Source organism: Sapajus apella, unplaced genomic scaffold (genome assembly GCF_009761245.1).
Source record: "Sapajus apella isolate SASKATOON/1434 unplaced genomic scaffold, GSC_monkey_1.0 scaffold2, whole genome shotgun sequence".
NCBI classification, from domain to species: Eukaryota; Metazoa; Chordata; class Mammalia; order Primates; family Cebidae; genus Sapajus; species Sapajus apella.
Window position 1 is genome coordinate 13,296,312 of NW_022436942.1, and position 16,278 is coordinate 13,312,589.

Genomic DNA, 16,278 nt, shown 5'->3' on the forward strand with positions numbered 1-16,278 from the left:
TGAAGGCGGATTTGAAAAATATCTCCAATCTCCTTGCTTGGCTGGCCCTAAACTCTTTCTCTGCTGCAACATCTGCCGTTCTCCATGTACTAGTATTTTTGAAGCAATGGGCAAGAAGAACCCATTAGGCTGTAACACTAACACATTGTATACACAAGGGACCAATTTACGAGTTAAGATCCCAGGTATCTGGATCCCCCAACCCAAACCAAGATCCTATGAAGTTTACCAAAGAATCTCAATTAATGCATAAGACCTATGATCCGGAATTTTCTGACCTTTAACAGCTAAATGAGTGACTCGTCCCCAAAACAAAGCCAAAAAGTAGCAAAGGGAAGTGGGTTGGAAATAGCCTTTAGAAAATTTTGATAACATAGATAAAAATGGAGAGAGAGAAGTATAGGGTGCTTTGCATCTGCCTCTGTGAGAATTTACCACAGATATTTCCTAAAGTTACAGATTGGACAAAGATACAATAATGTAAAATACACCCAAATGAAAATATATCTGACTATAACATCAGGTTTGAAGAAACATCCAAACAACATTCAGGTATACCTCCCGAAAACTTTAAGCATGGTAGAAGTGACATCTTGCTAAATTCTGGATTTGTATAAAGCTTAGATGATGAGTTAAAGACCTTGAGAAAACTGGCTTGGGCTTCTTTGCCCACTAACCACCTCGTCACCCTTGCTGACCAGTTGTCATAAATTATCATTGAGAAGGAAAAGGAGACAGCCTCTAAGACTGAGTTTACAACTAAGACAACTTAGTAACCAAATTGAAACATCACAAGAGTTTTGTCTCCCTCAGAAGTCCCAGCAAGCCAAAGAGGAAAAAATTTTGTACTATTGCAAAAAGAAAGGGCTTCTTAAAAAGGAATGCAAAAAATTTAAATGGTGTTTGTGCAAAGGAGGCAGAAGGCCCCAGAGGAAGGCACCAATATAACTCAAGGGAGTTGAGGGATGCTCCAAGGGAATACAGAGAGTTTCCCCCTGCTTCTAACAAATACTTTAAGTGAAGTTGAAATATCCATAAACGGGGAAAGTGCCTGAGCCCTTGTGGACATTGGTGCTGTAATAGTCTAGCTTGTGCTAGCCTAACTGACTCCATCTTAGCTTCTCCCTCCCTGCCTCGGCCCCCTCAGGTGCATTACTGGGTCATGCTGCACTCAAAGCTTTGACCCGTTAAGAGTGGCTCACACTGTTCACAGCACCTGTAACCACTGTAACCGCAGCCTGCTTGGCAAGTCTACCTGCTATTGTGAATACCCTCCTTGGTAATTGATTGTATGGAAAGGACTCACCCCTGCTTGGAAAGGACCTCACACCATCATCCTCACCACCCTGACAGCCCTGAAGGCTGACGGCATTCCTGCTTGGATCTACCACTCCCGCATCAAGAAGGCCAACAAGACCCAACAAGAAACATGGGTCCCCATACCCAGGCCAGACCCCTTAAAGTTGCTACTGAGTTGGGTGAAGTCCTCGGAACAATTCTCCTTATCTATTTTTCTTGTCAGTTTTCTCCCACCATGCCCTCCGCCCCTATCTACTCCTTCTCCTCCTCACTTCTTTCAAAATGGGACATGTAGTTGCCAATACCTCCTGGAAGGCAGGTTCCTCCAATAAAGTCTCTCTTGAGTCTGATCTATGTGCTCTGTTCCCAGCAACTTATTCCCCTAACTGAGATTTGGACAACATTTAGTATGCCAGCGTGGACCTTGCCAGTGGGTTTGGACACACTGCAGGCCAACTCAGATGTGGAGAGTCAGATGTGACTGAAAAAAATCCTCCAGTCTAAGGACTTTAACTTATGCCCCAGAGATAATACTGATACTAGCTGCCAGCAAATTAATGAATACTTCCGCCCATACTGGTCCTGTGTAACCCTAGCCACTGATCGTGGAGGATCAACTCAGTCCTCCACTTGTTCCATAGCTTGCATTTCTCACTCTAAAAACTGAAAATGTTATAAGGAGAATCAAGCCCCTTCCTCGGGGAGAGAGATTTTGAGCGCTGGCTGTCTCTTGGTCGTGGGCAAATAAAGGACTCTTAATTTGGAACTCAGAGAGTGGTGCTTTCCTTCTAACTTGCTGGTTACAGCATGTGGAGGCCCCAGCGAGATTTACGCCACTGGACACAGACCAGACTCGGTCCGAGCTCCCCCGGGTTAAGAGGTGGTCTATAGAGGAGGCACTCTCATAGATTTTTTTTGTGTGTATGACTCAAGTGGATTTTATTTTTGCACTTCAGGATGCAGCGAAGATGGAGCAAGGTTCATCTTCACACCAAGGGCCTCAGTGTCGAGGTGACTCCCAGCCTGAGGAGGGCTGAGGCAGCCTGAATTTTGAGAGGTCAAGGTTTAGGTCTAAGGAGGTGTACGTGGTATAGTCATGATGCTGGAGGTTCTTGCAGGTAGTGTGGTAGAATGGCTCAGTAGGCGCTAGGGCCGGCTCCTGTGTGCAGTCTCGATCGTCCATCCCTTGGCGAGGCCATGTCTTCCACGGCCTTGCCCTTGGCCTCATGCCTCAGTGCTGCTGGCTTTTCATGGTAACCATGGTTCTTCTCAACAAGAACTGTCTCCAAATCGCTTGATGGAATCTGATCTTTCACGATTGCCTCTCTAGCCTTCAGGTGCCCTTCTCTTCCCTGCATGCCTCAGGCTTCCTTTCCAGGCAGGGGAGGGAGCGCCTTGCACTGGGGCTCTGGCACCAGTGTTTCCAGGTGCCCCTCTGCAGCCCCAGAAGGAATGGCTTGCAGCTGCCCCCCTGCTTTGGCCTCTTCTGCCAGCACAGTAGGTGCTGGGCTGCCCTTCAGTGGCACAGACAACCCTGATTTTGTGTGGACAGGTAAGGGTCCTTTAATTTCAAATGGCTTTTGGCTTTATCTATTTCATTTAATCTAAATGTTTTCTGCAATTGTTTTTCCTTTAAACTTTACTTCAAAAACTCTTCATCTAACTGAGTTCTGGGCATTGTGGTTTTTGCTCTTGCATTCTCCCTGCCTTCTGATGGCTTAGCTGGGAGCCCTTTCTTCTTTGGCTGGCGGGGCTTCTCTGGATAGGTGATGTCCACATGTGGCTTCTGCAGCAAGGCTTTCTCTTTTGCTGATACTGTAATTTGGGGGGCTCTGTTTTCAAAGGAATGAGAGGCCTCTAGTTTTTGAAGCCCTCATCTGCCTTTGCTCACCACTTGAGGAGCGACCTCTGAAACATCAGCCTCGTTGTCAGAGGAGCTGGATGAGGATGAAGACGAAGAGACATCACTTTCCTACCTACCCGACGAGCTTCTGAACCAGAGCCCTGTTTTCTGAATGGAGATGGAACTTTCTGTGGAAACTCTACCAAAGGCTTTCTGGACAAAAATTTCAGAACCCCTCCATCTGTGAACAGCACGCAGCCATCAGGGCTGGGGCTAGCTACTATCCTGCCCTTATTCACAGCTGGCAGGTAAGAACTGGGTGAAGATAGGTTTTTAGACAATTCAGCTGCTGTCCGGGTGGCTAAGAGCTTGCCCCTCTGCTTTGGCTCCACAACATTTTTTGGTGTACTTTGCTTCTTGGGATTCTGTGGCTAACCCTTTTCACTCTTCCCTGATTCTGCAAAGAAACCATAGAAGCAAGTCCTTGAAACACATGGGCTTCCTGGAGGATGATCTTCAGCACCCCGGCTCGTCCTTGCCGCAGCAAAAGTGGGGCCGCCGTGGCAGTGACAGCAGGTGCTATAGTCAGGGCCGTGGCAGCTGTGCCTTTTTCTTTTTTTTTTTTTTTTTTTCAAAACAAGTCTTTTAATTGTTCAAAATAGCACAAAACGACATCGCACTATGGTAATATTGAGTCATAGGGGTTACTCTGCAATAGTGAATGGTGCACTCTCCTCAGAAACAAATCAATAGGTGCGCGAGAGAAGGGACGGGGTAAAACAACAGGACCAGGTAAGTGGGCTCCAAGGTGACTAAAGGTGACATTTTCCACAGCGAAATATACTATAATACAACAAACCAGAGGCCCTGGAAGACACAGCCTGCTGCATCTTCAGGCAAAGGTTGGTGGGGGAGGGCTGGAAAGATTTTGACTGCTCGGTTCAAATACTTGTGACTCGCTGGCAAACCTTGCTCCTCGATGGAAGCTCTGGGAGGGGGGCAGAAAACTGCAAGCAGATACCCCAGCCCCGGAGCCTGGCCTGGCCTAGGTTCCATGCTGCACATTCACACAGCTGCTATGCTGCTGCTGCTGGCGGCTGGATCTGTTGCCCTAGCCTCCCTTGTGGGTGACACTACACTGTTGCCCTCCCGAGCTGCCTCCAAGGACGCCTGGTTCCCCTCCATTCTTCATCCTTTTCATGACAATTTGCGGGAGGCGGTACAGCGGCTGCAGAAAGCAGCAGCCCCATTTGGGAGGCAGCTTTGGTGGTGCTGAGGGAGGGGGCATGGGAAGGGCTGGGAACCCAGGACAAGGAGGCCCCAGCCCTCCCTCCAGCTTCTCCAGGCTCAATCCTATGGGTGCAGAGTGATTGCCATGAGGAGTAAGCTGTCCTTCCTTTGTTCCAGCAGCCTGAGGACAGGCAAAGCGGCAGAGGGCAGGGGCCAGCAACAGGAAGTTGGGCACCTCCTAGCACAAGCTAAGTTATTACAGTGCCACACTGCCAGTCCTTAACCCTATCTATCTAAATGAAAAGCCCTTTTCTTTGGAGTAAAGAAAGTTCAAATGGTGGGAGTTTCAAAGACCCCAATTATAACATTTAAATCAAACACTATTAAATTTTAATTAGAAAAACTAGTAGGGCATGATGTTTTTCTTATAGTAGATAGTGCCCTCATACATCTGCTAGGATGGGATTTTCTGGAGACCTGTATTATCCACATCCCATTTTCAGAGAAGGGAGAAATTATTCTCAATTAGGGAGACACAGAAGACTTACAGAAGCCCACATGTAATATTATGCTTGCTAAAGTTAATCAAGAATTTGAAAGTGGTAATTAGAACCTTTCTTATCCAGATTCTTCATGGGCAAGTTCTTCTACAGATATCAAAAGAATTATGTTGTCGATTCCTCTAGAAATAACCATAGATACATGTTAAATAAATACATGTAAATAAATACATAGATACATGTTAAATAAAAAAAGGTGGCAATTCATTCAGGACCTAGGATGATATCATCAGGTCTTTCAGAGCTTCTCCTGTGTCTGCAGTATCTCAAAGTAGCCAGTTCTAAATAGTCTTTATGCAAAAGAGGCATATTTTGGTTTCCTATGGTTATATTTTGGGGTGGTATGTCCTGAACCCCATGCATTGTTACAGAAAACTGAATGATTGAACCATTCCTCATTCTTTCTTTCCCTCTTGGTTCATTTTGTGCAACTGTAACAGAACACCTGAGACTAGGTAGTTTATAACGAGCAGAAGCGTATGGGCTCACAGTTCTGGTGGGTGAGAAGGCCAAGATGGAGGGGACAGCATCTTGTGAGGGCCTTCTTGCTGCTTCATCCCATGGTGAAAAGCAAAAGAGCAAGAGGGAGAGAACAAGGCAGTGCTGAATCCATCCTTTTATAAGGAATCCACTCTTATGATAATAGTTTTAATCTATTCATGAAGGCAGTGCTCCCATGACCCAAACACCTCTCATTAGGCCCCATCTCCCAAGACTACTGCATTAGAGATCAAGTTTTCAATTCATGAGCTTAGGGAGACACATTCAAGCCACAGCATTCCACTCCTGTTCTCCTAAATGTGTGTTCTTCTAACATGCAAAATACATCTACTCCATCCCAATAACCTCAAAATTCTTGACTTCTTCCAGCACCAACTCATAAGGCCAAACTGTGCAGTCTCATCTAGATATGGATGGGATTCAAGACATGATTACTTCTGAGGCAAATTCTCCCCCAGCCATAGCCAGTGAAATCAAACAGCTTATCTACTTCCAAAATACAGTGGTGGTACAGGCATATGGTAGACATTATGATCCCTAAAGGGAGAAATTGGCAGAAGGAAAGGGGTAACTGGTCCCAAGCAAGTCTAAAAACTAACAGGGTAAACAACATTGAACCTTAAGGCTCCAGAATAATCTTCCTTGACTCCATGTCCCATTTCTTAGACATACCATGGTAGGGTTGGGACTCCAAGGCCTCAGGCAGCTCTTCCTTCATGGCTTTGCTGGGCTCAGTCCATGCAGCAGCTCTCACAGGTTGGTGTCATATCCCTGAGCTCTCTCAGGCTGGAGTGGTACACTAGTAGCTCTATAGATCTTGGTCTCATAGACAGCTCTGCCCCCATGACTCCTCTATTCATTGTTCTAATGGGGATTCTCTATGATGGCTCCACATCTGCAACAAGTCTCTGCATGGGCCCTCAGGGTGTCTGCAGTCTAGGTGGAGACAGCCATGCCTCCACAGTTCATGTACTCTGCATGCCTGTACATGTGGACGCTGCCAAGTCTTGTGCCCTCCAGAGTTGTGGCCTGAGCTGCATCCAGGGACCACTTGAGTCACAGCTGGGGTGGCTGAGGAGCAATGTATTGGAAGGGGAGGAGAGTCCTTAGGTGGCTGCAGACAGAAAGCTCATGTTGAAACCATTCCGCCCTCCTAGATCTCCGGGGGGGAGGCCTCAAAGACACTCAAAATGCCTTCAGGAGTATTCTTCCATTTTTAAATAAATAGCACCTGGTTTCCTTCTATCCATACTAATCTTTTCATCAAAGAGTCACTTGACTTCACTCTTGCATGCTTTTTGTTCTTTATGTGGCAGGCGGAGAATTTTCCCAATCTTTATATTCTGCTTTCCTGTTAATTATAAATCCCATACTTAAACCATTCTTCTCTTCTTGCATCTTACTGTGTGCAATTAAAAGAAGCTACAGAGCTCCTTCAATATTTTGCTTAAAACCTTTTTCCGGCAGGGTGCGGTGGCTCATGCCTATAATACCAACACTTTGGGAGGCCGAGACAGGTGGATCACCTCAGCTTGGCCAACATGGTGAAACCCCGTTTCTACTAAAAGTATGAAAATTAGCTGAACATGGTGGCCGGCGCCTGTAATCCCAGCTACTCGGGAGGCTGCAGCAGGAGAATCGCTCCAACCTGGGGGACGGAGGTTGCAGTGAGCAGAGATTGCATCACTGCACTCCAGCCTGAGCAACAAGAGCAAAACTCCATCTCAAAAAAACAAAAACAAAAAAATCCCAAAATACCTTTCTTCCATCAGATATGCTACTTCATTGCTCTTAAGTTCTGCTTTTCATAAAGTGCTATATCAGGGACACAATTCAGCCAAGTTCTTTGCCACTTTATATTAAGAATGGCCTTTACTCCAGTTTTCATAAGATATTCCTCATTTCTATATGAAATGTCATCAGAATGGCCTTCACTATTCATATTTCTATCCCTCCTCCTCCCATTCCTCCTCCCCTTCCCATCTCCTCCTCCCCTCCCCTCTCCTCTTTCCTTTTTCCTTTCCCCTTTCCTTTCTTTTCCTTTCCTTCCCTTCTTTTCTTTCTTACCTTCCTTACCTTAGTCTGCACATTTCTCTGCCTGCCTTTCTTGCTAATTAACCATTATTATTATTTATTAGGTTCTTACTGGTAACTAACAGTGTGCTCCAATGATTAAAGGGACATGAGATGTCCTCCCAACTATTGCTTTACCAGGTAGTACATTAAAATAGAGTCTTAGATAGAATTCCACTATGTAAATGATGATTTACAAGCAAGCAGGCACAAAACAGGCATCAAACTGTGCTGTCAGCTCAGTGAATGCATAGCTCTCTCTCCTTTTTAGTGCTCAGACAGCCCTTTGCATGATATACTCACTCAAAGGATATGAATAGATACTTTACAAAAGAAGACATCCATGATGCCAACAAACATATGAAAAAATGCTCATTGTTGCTGGTCATCAGAGAAATGCAAATCAAAACTACATTGAGATACCATCTCATGTCAGTTAGAATGGCGATCATTAAAAAATCTGGAGACAACAGATGCTGGAGAGGATGTGGAGAAATAGGAACACTTTTGCACTGTTGGTGGGAGTGTCAATTAGTTCAACCATTGTGGAAGACAGTGTGGCGATTCCTCAAGTAACTAGAAATAGAAATTCCATTTGATCCAGCAATCCCATTACTGGGTATATATCCAAAGGATTACAAATCGTTCTACTATAAGGACATGTGCACACGAATGTTCATTGCAGCACTGCTTACAATAGCAAAGACCTGGAACCAACCCAAATGCCCATCGATGATAGACTGGACAGGGAAAATGTGGCAAATATACACCATGGAATATTATGCAGCCATTGAAAACGATGAGTTTGTGTCCTTTGTAGGGACATGGATGAACCTGGAAACCATCATTCTCAGCAAACTGACAGAAGAGCAGAAGATCAAACGCTGCATGTTCTCACTCACAGGCGGGTGTTGAATAATGAGAACACATGGACACAGGGAGGGGAGCACTACACACTGGGGTCAGTTGGGGGGAAATAGGGGAGGGACAGTGGAGGGTGGGGAGTTGGGGAGAGATAGCAAGGGGAGAGATGCCAGATATAGGTGATGGGGAGGAAGGCAGCAAATCACACAGCCACGTGTGTACCTATGCAACAATCTTGCATGTTCTTCACATGTACCCCAAAACCTAAAATGCAATAAAATGAGAAAAAAAAAACAATATCCTGACAATATCCTAGCAGTAGAAATTAATGAAACCCTTGAAAATGTTGAAACACAGGGCCAGATGGAATCCTAAACCTAAAGTGCCATTTTCAATGTTTTAGGTTACTGAGATTACTGGATGTTTATGCTTGTTCATTTAAGGATGGAAGCACAGGACAATATAAAAGTAGGAAAGTTTGCAAAGTCAGAGGAAGCTCCAAGAGCTTATAGTAAAATCTATTTTTACTATAGTAAAAAAGTTCTTGAAATTTAAGTGGGGATTGCTTGAAATATTTGTAGTTCTGCTATGCTCTATGGGAAGACAAATAATAAATAGTTTTGGAATAAATATAACATTGTGGCTGAGCTTCCTGGGAGTGGATAATCTTTTGAGAAACAGTTTGATCATGTCACTTAGCTCAAACAGTCCTTAGACAAGAGACAGAAACTGGGCCTGTGGTCTAACAGCATTCCGGTGCTCACAGGCTACAGAGCTATATAAGTCCTTATTTGGGACCTTGACTCAGTCATTTCGAGCTACTGGATATCATTCTAATAGTCTGAGGTTACGTCACACATAAAGGAAGGGCCAGCACAATTTATGAGATCCAGATGAACACACATTTCTTATTACTCACCTAGAGGAGAGAGAGGTATTTGGAGGGGCCTAGAATTTAGGCATTTGATGGGTGTGAGTAAAGACATGGAGTATAGGATTTATGACAGTCATGTACTTTGATTTAATCTTAATATTTATTATACAAAAAGGAATAAAAGTTATCAATAAATCTTAGTCTAGACATAGGTAATGTAATATTTTTACATCAAAAGTTTCATTGACTAATTACCACCTCAATTATGGATGGGTAATGGCCTTGTACTATTGATACAGGAGCGGGACAGGGAAGTGCTGATCAGAGGAGGGTGGGTCCCTGGCTAGGGCTCCACCCCTGGGCCTGTGCCAGTGGACCTAGGTGAGGACATGCATTTTTGTTTCTGTGCCCAACTACTACATTTCCCAAGACCACCCTGGCTTGCCACATCCCAATCCTGTGCCTATAAAAACCCTGATAAATTAATTAATTTGAGGACTCATTCTGGCTTACAGATAGCTCACTGTGTCCTCTTTCCTCTGTACCTATTTAGGTTCGAATTTCCTCCTCTTATAAGGACAACAGTCATATTGGATTAGGGACCATCCTAATAATCTCATTGTAACTTAATTCTCTATTTAAATAACCTCTCAAAATACAGTTACATTCCACAGTACTGGGAGTTAGAGACTTAATACATAAATTTTGAGGAGATAAGAAACTCTGAAATACCTGTTGTTATCAGCCCATAACAACAGATATTTAGGAGCCTGTTTTTAGTCTACTGGTTCATCCTTTTCTTTATTGAACTTATTGAAACTACTATCAAGTTGTTGAAAATATTTTTTTTCAAGCTGAAAATATCCTTCTATATACCCATTTTATGGTGAAAATCTAGAATTACGGTCAGAAAATAGAAAAATGGCTTCTTAAATTTAACTGGTTCAAACAAAAAACACCAGACACACACATTTATCTTACAGTTTTAATGTTCTTTAGTTACATTGTGGCTTTTCACCACAAAGTGTGCAATGTAGTAAAACTTGTTTATTGCTCCTGTCAACCATCATGGATAAACCTGAAAGATTAAATTTGACAGGTATATAAAGTCTTCTTTTAGATATTTTTATTTCTTGTTAAGTGACACATGAATTTTGAGCTCTTGCCTATTCTACGAAAAAAAAAAACTATTATTTTAATACATAAACATTGAATGTTTTTGCCTTAACAAATGCTGTGCCAACTTGATACTCTGAGTGATCTATTTCTATCTGATGTGCACAGCTGCAAGGGTGAGAACAATAGCACTGAAGAAAAATTCCCACTGTTTAAGAGATTTAAGAATTTCAGGAGCCCTTGTGGATGGAAGTCTCATTCTAGGATTTGGTTTTATAATGTTAAGCCAAAAAAAGATGAATATATCATTATGAAGTGGAAATTAATTTGTTACAACTTTGAATTTTTCCACCATTTGAGTTTCTCAAATGTAAGTCTTGAAAATCAGAATCTAATCATGACATTCTATCTTCAAGTATCTTTTCAATAGAATTTTAAAATAGACTTTTATATTAAACTAAACAATGGATGCATAATAAGGACTACATGTCTCTTATTAGAGGCTGAGAACATTGTGTACTGTGCACATTGAGGGATTTATGCCAATAAAATTTCTATTAGTTTTGAGGTTTTATAGACACTGTTCATTAGAAGTGTGGGTTGGCTAACAAACCATGTGTATGAAGTGAGATAATCTTCCATTAAAGAAAGCTCTACAAAATATATTGGTCTTCCTTAAGGTACTTACCATCTTAGGTACCTCATACATTCTAGTGTTGCTATCAGATATATGTCTTGCTTTTCCTCCTTCTTTTCTTCACTTAGTATAAATTTGTGGAGTCAGAGACTTTTCCTTATTTAGCTCTTTGTCCTAGCTGGATGCATTACAATGCATCCCTGCATAGCGCTGTATGCTTTTCCCTATCAACGCAATTAATGTGCTGTTTCATGATACCTATTTGACTATCTATCTCTTTTACTGTAAACTCTTTGAAGGCAGAGTTTGATACCTGTTCACCCTTCCATAGTTTGTACTATGGCATGGAAACAGTGAAAGTCATGTTAAGCACTTAGCGCTAAACATTTATCCTCAACTTAGAGAGAAAACATATTATTATTCTCAATTTACAGGTAAGGAAAGTAAAGTATAGGAAGGATTAAAATTTGCCCGTTTATACAGTTAGCACTGCCAGAACAAACACTGAAAATCAAGCATTTCTGGACACAGGCATGTGAATGTGCATTGCACCACTGTTCACAATAGCAAAGACATGGAATCAACGTAAATGCCCATCAATGACAGACTGGATAAAGAAAATGTGGTACATATACACCATGGAATATTATGCAGCTATAAAAAAGAATGAGATCATGCCTTCTGTGGGAACGTGGGTGGAGCTGGAGGCAAACTAACTTAGGAACAGAAAAGAAAATACTGCATGTTCTCACTTATAAGTGGGAACTCAATGATAAGAACTTACGAAAACAAAGAAGGAAACAGCAGACGTAGGGGCTACTTGAGGGAAAAGTTGGGAGGAAGGAGAGGAACAGAAAAAGTAACTATTGGGTACTGAGCTTAATACCTGGGTGATGTAATAATATGTATAACAATAATATGTATATATAACAATAATATAACAATAATATGTATAACAAACCCCTGTGACACGTTTTTATCTATGTAACAAAACTTCACATGTAGCCTCAAACCTAAAATAAACATTTTAAAAAAGTTATTTTTAAATTTCAGAAAATATATAAAATAATAATTAAAAAAAGAGGAAGAAAATCAAGCATAAAAATCAAGAGACTGTTTTCTTAATTAAGGGTGAACTCAGTTGCAAACCGATAAGGGGGATTGGTAGAATTTTAAATTGACAATGAAGATTTAATAGCCTATTTCACAAGTATCCTAAATTTCTTACTCCAATCACTTCATTTCTATTCATAATCACAGACTGAAATCTTACATCACATTTAATAGTTTTCCTCTTAAAATGGAAATTATTTTTTTCCTTTTTAATGATATTGTAATTATTGCAGTTTTTTGAGTTAAAATAATCCATTAAATAATTAATAAAATAATGGCACCAGTTAATAATAATGGCACTATTTATTAGCATCCTATACCTATGTTTGTTATGGGTATTACTTTTAAAATTACTTGTTCAGTGTTTGCCCTTGAGGATAGAGACCATGTTTTTCTTATTTATTTCTATTCCTCACTTCCCTTCCCCTCATTCAGCACAGTGGGATTAGTAGATGCTCAATAGTTGTTTGTCAAAAGTGTATGCCAGGAATTTTAATACATTTTAGTATTTAATAGTCTGAACAATCTTGGGTATTACCACAGTTAATTTAAATATAGATTGGTGCAAAAGAAATTGTGGTTTTTGCTATTACTCTTCATGGCAAAGACCACAACTACTTTTGCATCAACCTAATCACTTGCAGAGAGTTGCATAGTGAAAGCCAGAGCTATGGTCTCACTTTAATCTGTCTGATTCTGCAGCTTCTTCTGTTGGGTCATACTGACTCTTGAGGTCCTTCTCTATGGTGTCTTTTGGACACAAAATTTCATTTTTCTATGACTATATACGGCATAGAACATTATAATAGTAGTTGAATACTACGACTGTATCCCTTATTTGATATAAATTGCTATGGGGCAACACCAGTTTTTGAACAGAGTATTTCTGGAACCACATTCCCTAAGGCTGTTTTTGTTGACTTGTCTTTGAGAATCATAGAATACTTTCAGAAGTAACTGCTTATAAGTAATTCTGTATTGCCACTATTGCCAGTGAAATATCTATTTTGCCAGTTATTCCTTCAAAGTTATACGAATGTTTTATCAGATGGCAATAAATAGAAGAAAAACAAAAAATGAAATCAGATAACTAGAATCTGATCTTCTTTAACTATTTAAGTGAATCAATAACCCTATCTTAGCCAGACAGTCAGGATTTTAGTAGAAACTTCTTGGATGAAGATGGCTAGAAAATTCCAGGACAAAAGGTGATAGTTCCCAAATGGTGAAAACCCGCAAAGTCAATACAGAGTTGCACTGAATTCTTCCCTGCTTTGAGACGGTACTGACCTCTCTGAGCTCCATCTGGACAAGTGTGGTGGAGCTGAGTCTTGTAGAAATACTCTCTCCTCCACATTCTTCTTGTCCCCATGTACAGCAGTTGTCACCCAGATTCTCAGCAAAGGCATTTCTGAGATGATTTTAATTGCCACAACCACTGACACTTAGAGAAATCAAATGAAGAGTAAGTTAAAAGTATGCTGTCTTGTGCTTCTAAAAATTCACAAGTTGTTCTGCAAGCATAAAGGAAAACCACAGAAGCTGGAAGAGATCTGGGGACAGATTTCCATAAATTTATAGCCATTCCTCAGATGAAATAAGCTTGGCCAAAAGAGACTTTGAATGGAGTTAAGTGAAATAAAATGTTTCCCTTATACCTCTGGCCTGACAGAGAAACCAGGCTCATGTTGAGGAGTGCAGCCCATGGAAAATAGATTGTTTTATAGAAAGCCTTCAGGATTCACAAACTAAATCTCTTGTCTACATGGTAATTATCTTAGCTTTAATTGTTGGCTTACATTAGGAAGAGAAAGAATTAAAATGCCTACTTTTTTTTTTTTTTTTTTGCAAAGCAAAGAACATATTGTTTACACATACTCTGTTCTTTTGTTCCATGGCCTCAATGAGATAATGATAATTTGTTTGTATATTCCTCCTGCATTTCATTGTTCTCACCATTCAGTTCTCAGCTGAGAACACCCAATTTCTATTTGTGGACATGAACATTCCTTTAAGATGCACATTCCTGGAGGGATCCCAAGATGGCTGAATAAGAGGCAGCTCCAGAAAGCAGCTCCCAGTGAGAGATACACAGAAGCCGAGTGGTCTCCAGAATTCCAAACGAGGTACCAGTTCATTTTGTGGGGTCTGGTTGGACAATGGGTATAAACCAAATAGAGCAAGTTGAGGCAAGGCGGGGCACAACCCACCCAGGAGGTGTGTGCAACTGACCAGAGGACCCAGGAATCTCTCCCTCTGGGACTTTGGTTCAGATACAACGCTCCATCCAAGCCCTCTACAACCCACAGAACAGGAGATCTTCGTCGGGCTGAAAAGCCTCAGCAAGCTGCCTGAACAGGGCAGAACAGTAACTTTGGCCGGTGCTGAGGCAGAGATCTGGGTGGAAGAACTGGCTGACGTGAAAGCCAGAAAGTCCACTGGACAGATCTACCCTCCCCCAAGAGGGAAGGGGAACAGAAAACAGGGAAACAGCCCATACAGGAGGACAGGTCCCCTCCACCCTTGACAAAGCCCAGCAGACTGAAAAAACTCTCACGCCAGAGTTTCGCACCTAAAGAGCGACCAGGAACGATCCAGCTTGGCGGGGGGAGGGCAGCCGCCATTGCAGAAGCCAGCCTAACTTTCCTGAGTAAATAAAAGACGTAGCAGCTCCACTGAACCTGTAGCAGCCCAGAAGTGCCTCTGCAGGCAGACAAACAGAAGGCTGCCTCTCCAACAGCTACCTGAGATCAAAACTATATAAATCCAAAGAGATGGGAAAAAAACAGTGCAAGAAGAATGAAACTATCAAAAATCAGAACATCTTGCCCCCACCACAAGATCACAGCTCCTCACCAGCAAGGGAACAAAGCTGGATGGAGAATGAACTTGACGAATTGACAGAAGCAGGCTTCAGAGGGTGGGTAATAACAAACTCTCTGAGTTAAAGGAACATGTTCTAACCCAATGCAAATAAACTAAATGCCTTGAAAAAAGGCTAGACGAAATGCTAACTAAAATAATGAGCTTAGAGAAGAAGAAAAATGTCTTGATGGAGCTGAAAAACACAGCACAAGAACTTCATGAACCATACACAAGTTTTAATAGCTGAATAGATCAAGCAGAAGAAAGGATATTAGAGATTGAAGATCAACTTAATGAAACAAAACGAGAAGGTAAGAAAAGAGAAAAAAGAGTGAAAAGAAATGAACAAAGCCTTCAAGAAATATGGGATTATGTGAAAAGACCTAATCTTCACTTGATTGGTGTACTGGAAGATGACGGGGAGAATGAATCCACACTGGAAAACACTCTTCAGGATATTCTCCATGAGAACTTCCCCAACCTTGCAAGGCAGGCAAACATTCAAATACAGGAAATACAGAGAGCACCACAACGATACTCCTCTAGAAGAGCAACCCCAAGGCACATAAAAGTCAGATTCACCAGGGTTGAAACGAAGTAAAAATTACTAAGGGCAGCCAGAGAGAAAGGTCAGGACACTCACAAAGGGAAGCCCATCAGACTCACAGTGGATCTCTCAGCAGAAACCCTACAAGCCAGAAGACAGTGGGAGCCAATATTCAACATCTTTAAAGAAAAGAACTTTCAACCCAGAATTTCACATCCAGCCAAACTAAGCTTCATAAGTGACAGGGAAATAAAATCCTTTACAGACAAGCAATTGCTGAGAGATTTTGTCACTACCAGACCTGCCCTAAAAGAGCTCCTGAAGGAAGCACTAAACACAGAAAGGAAAAACCAGTACCAGTCACTGCAAAAAAGAACCAAATGGTAAAGACCTATGATGCAATGAAGAAATTATGCCAACCAAAGAGCAAAACAACCAACCAGTAATAAAATGGCAGGCTCAAATTTACACATAACAATATTAACATTAAATGTAAACGGACTAAATGCCCCAATCAAAAGACACAGGCTGGCAAATTGGATAAAAAGCTAAGAACCGTCAGTGTGCTGTATTCAGGAGACCCATCTTACATGCAAAGACACACGTGGACTCAAAATAAAGGGATGGAAGATGATTTATGAAGCAAATGGTGAGCAAAAGAAAGCAGGGGTGGCAATCCTAGTCTCTGATAAAATGGACTTTAAACCAACAAAGATCAAAAGAGACAAAGAAGGGCATTACATAATGGTAAAAGGA

General features: G+C 41.7%; 1 pseudogene; it reads right to left on the reverse strand.

Moving 5' to 3' along the window:
* Positions 1-2,223: 2,223 nt before the first annotated feature.
* LOC116557362 lies at positions 2,224-14,734 on the reverse strand (annotated as a pseudogene).
* Between the last annotated feature and the right edge of the window lie 1,544 nt (positions 14,735-16,278).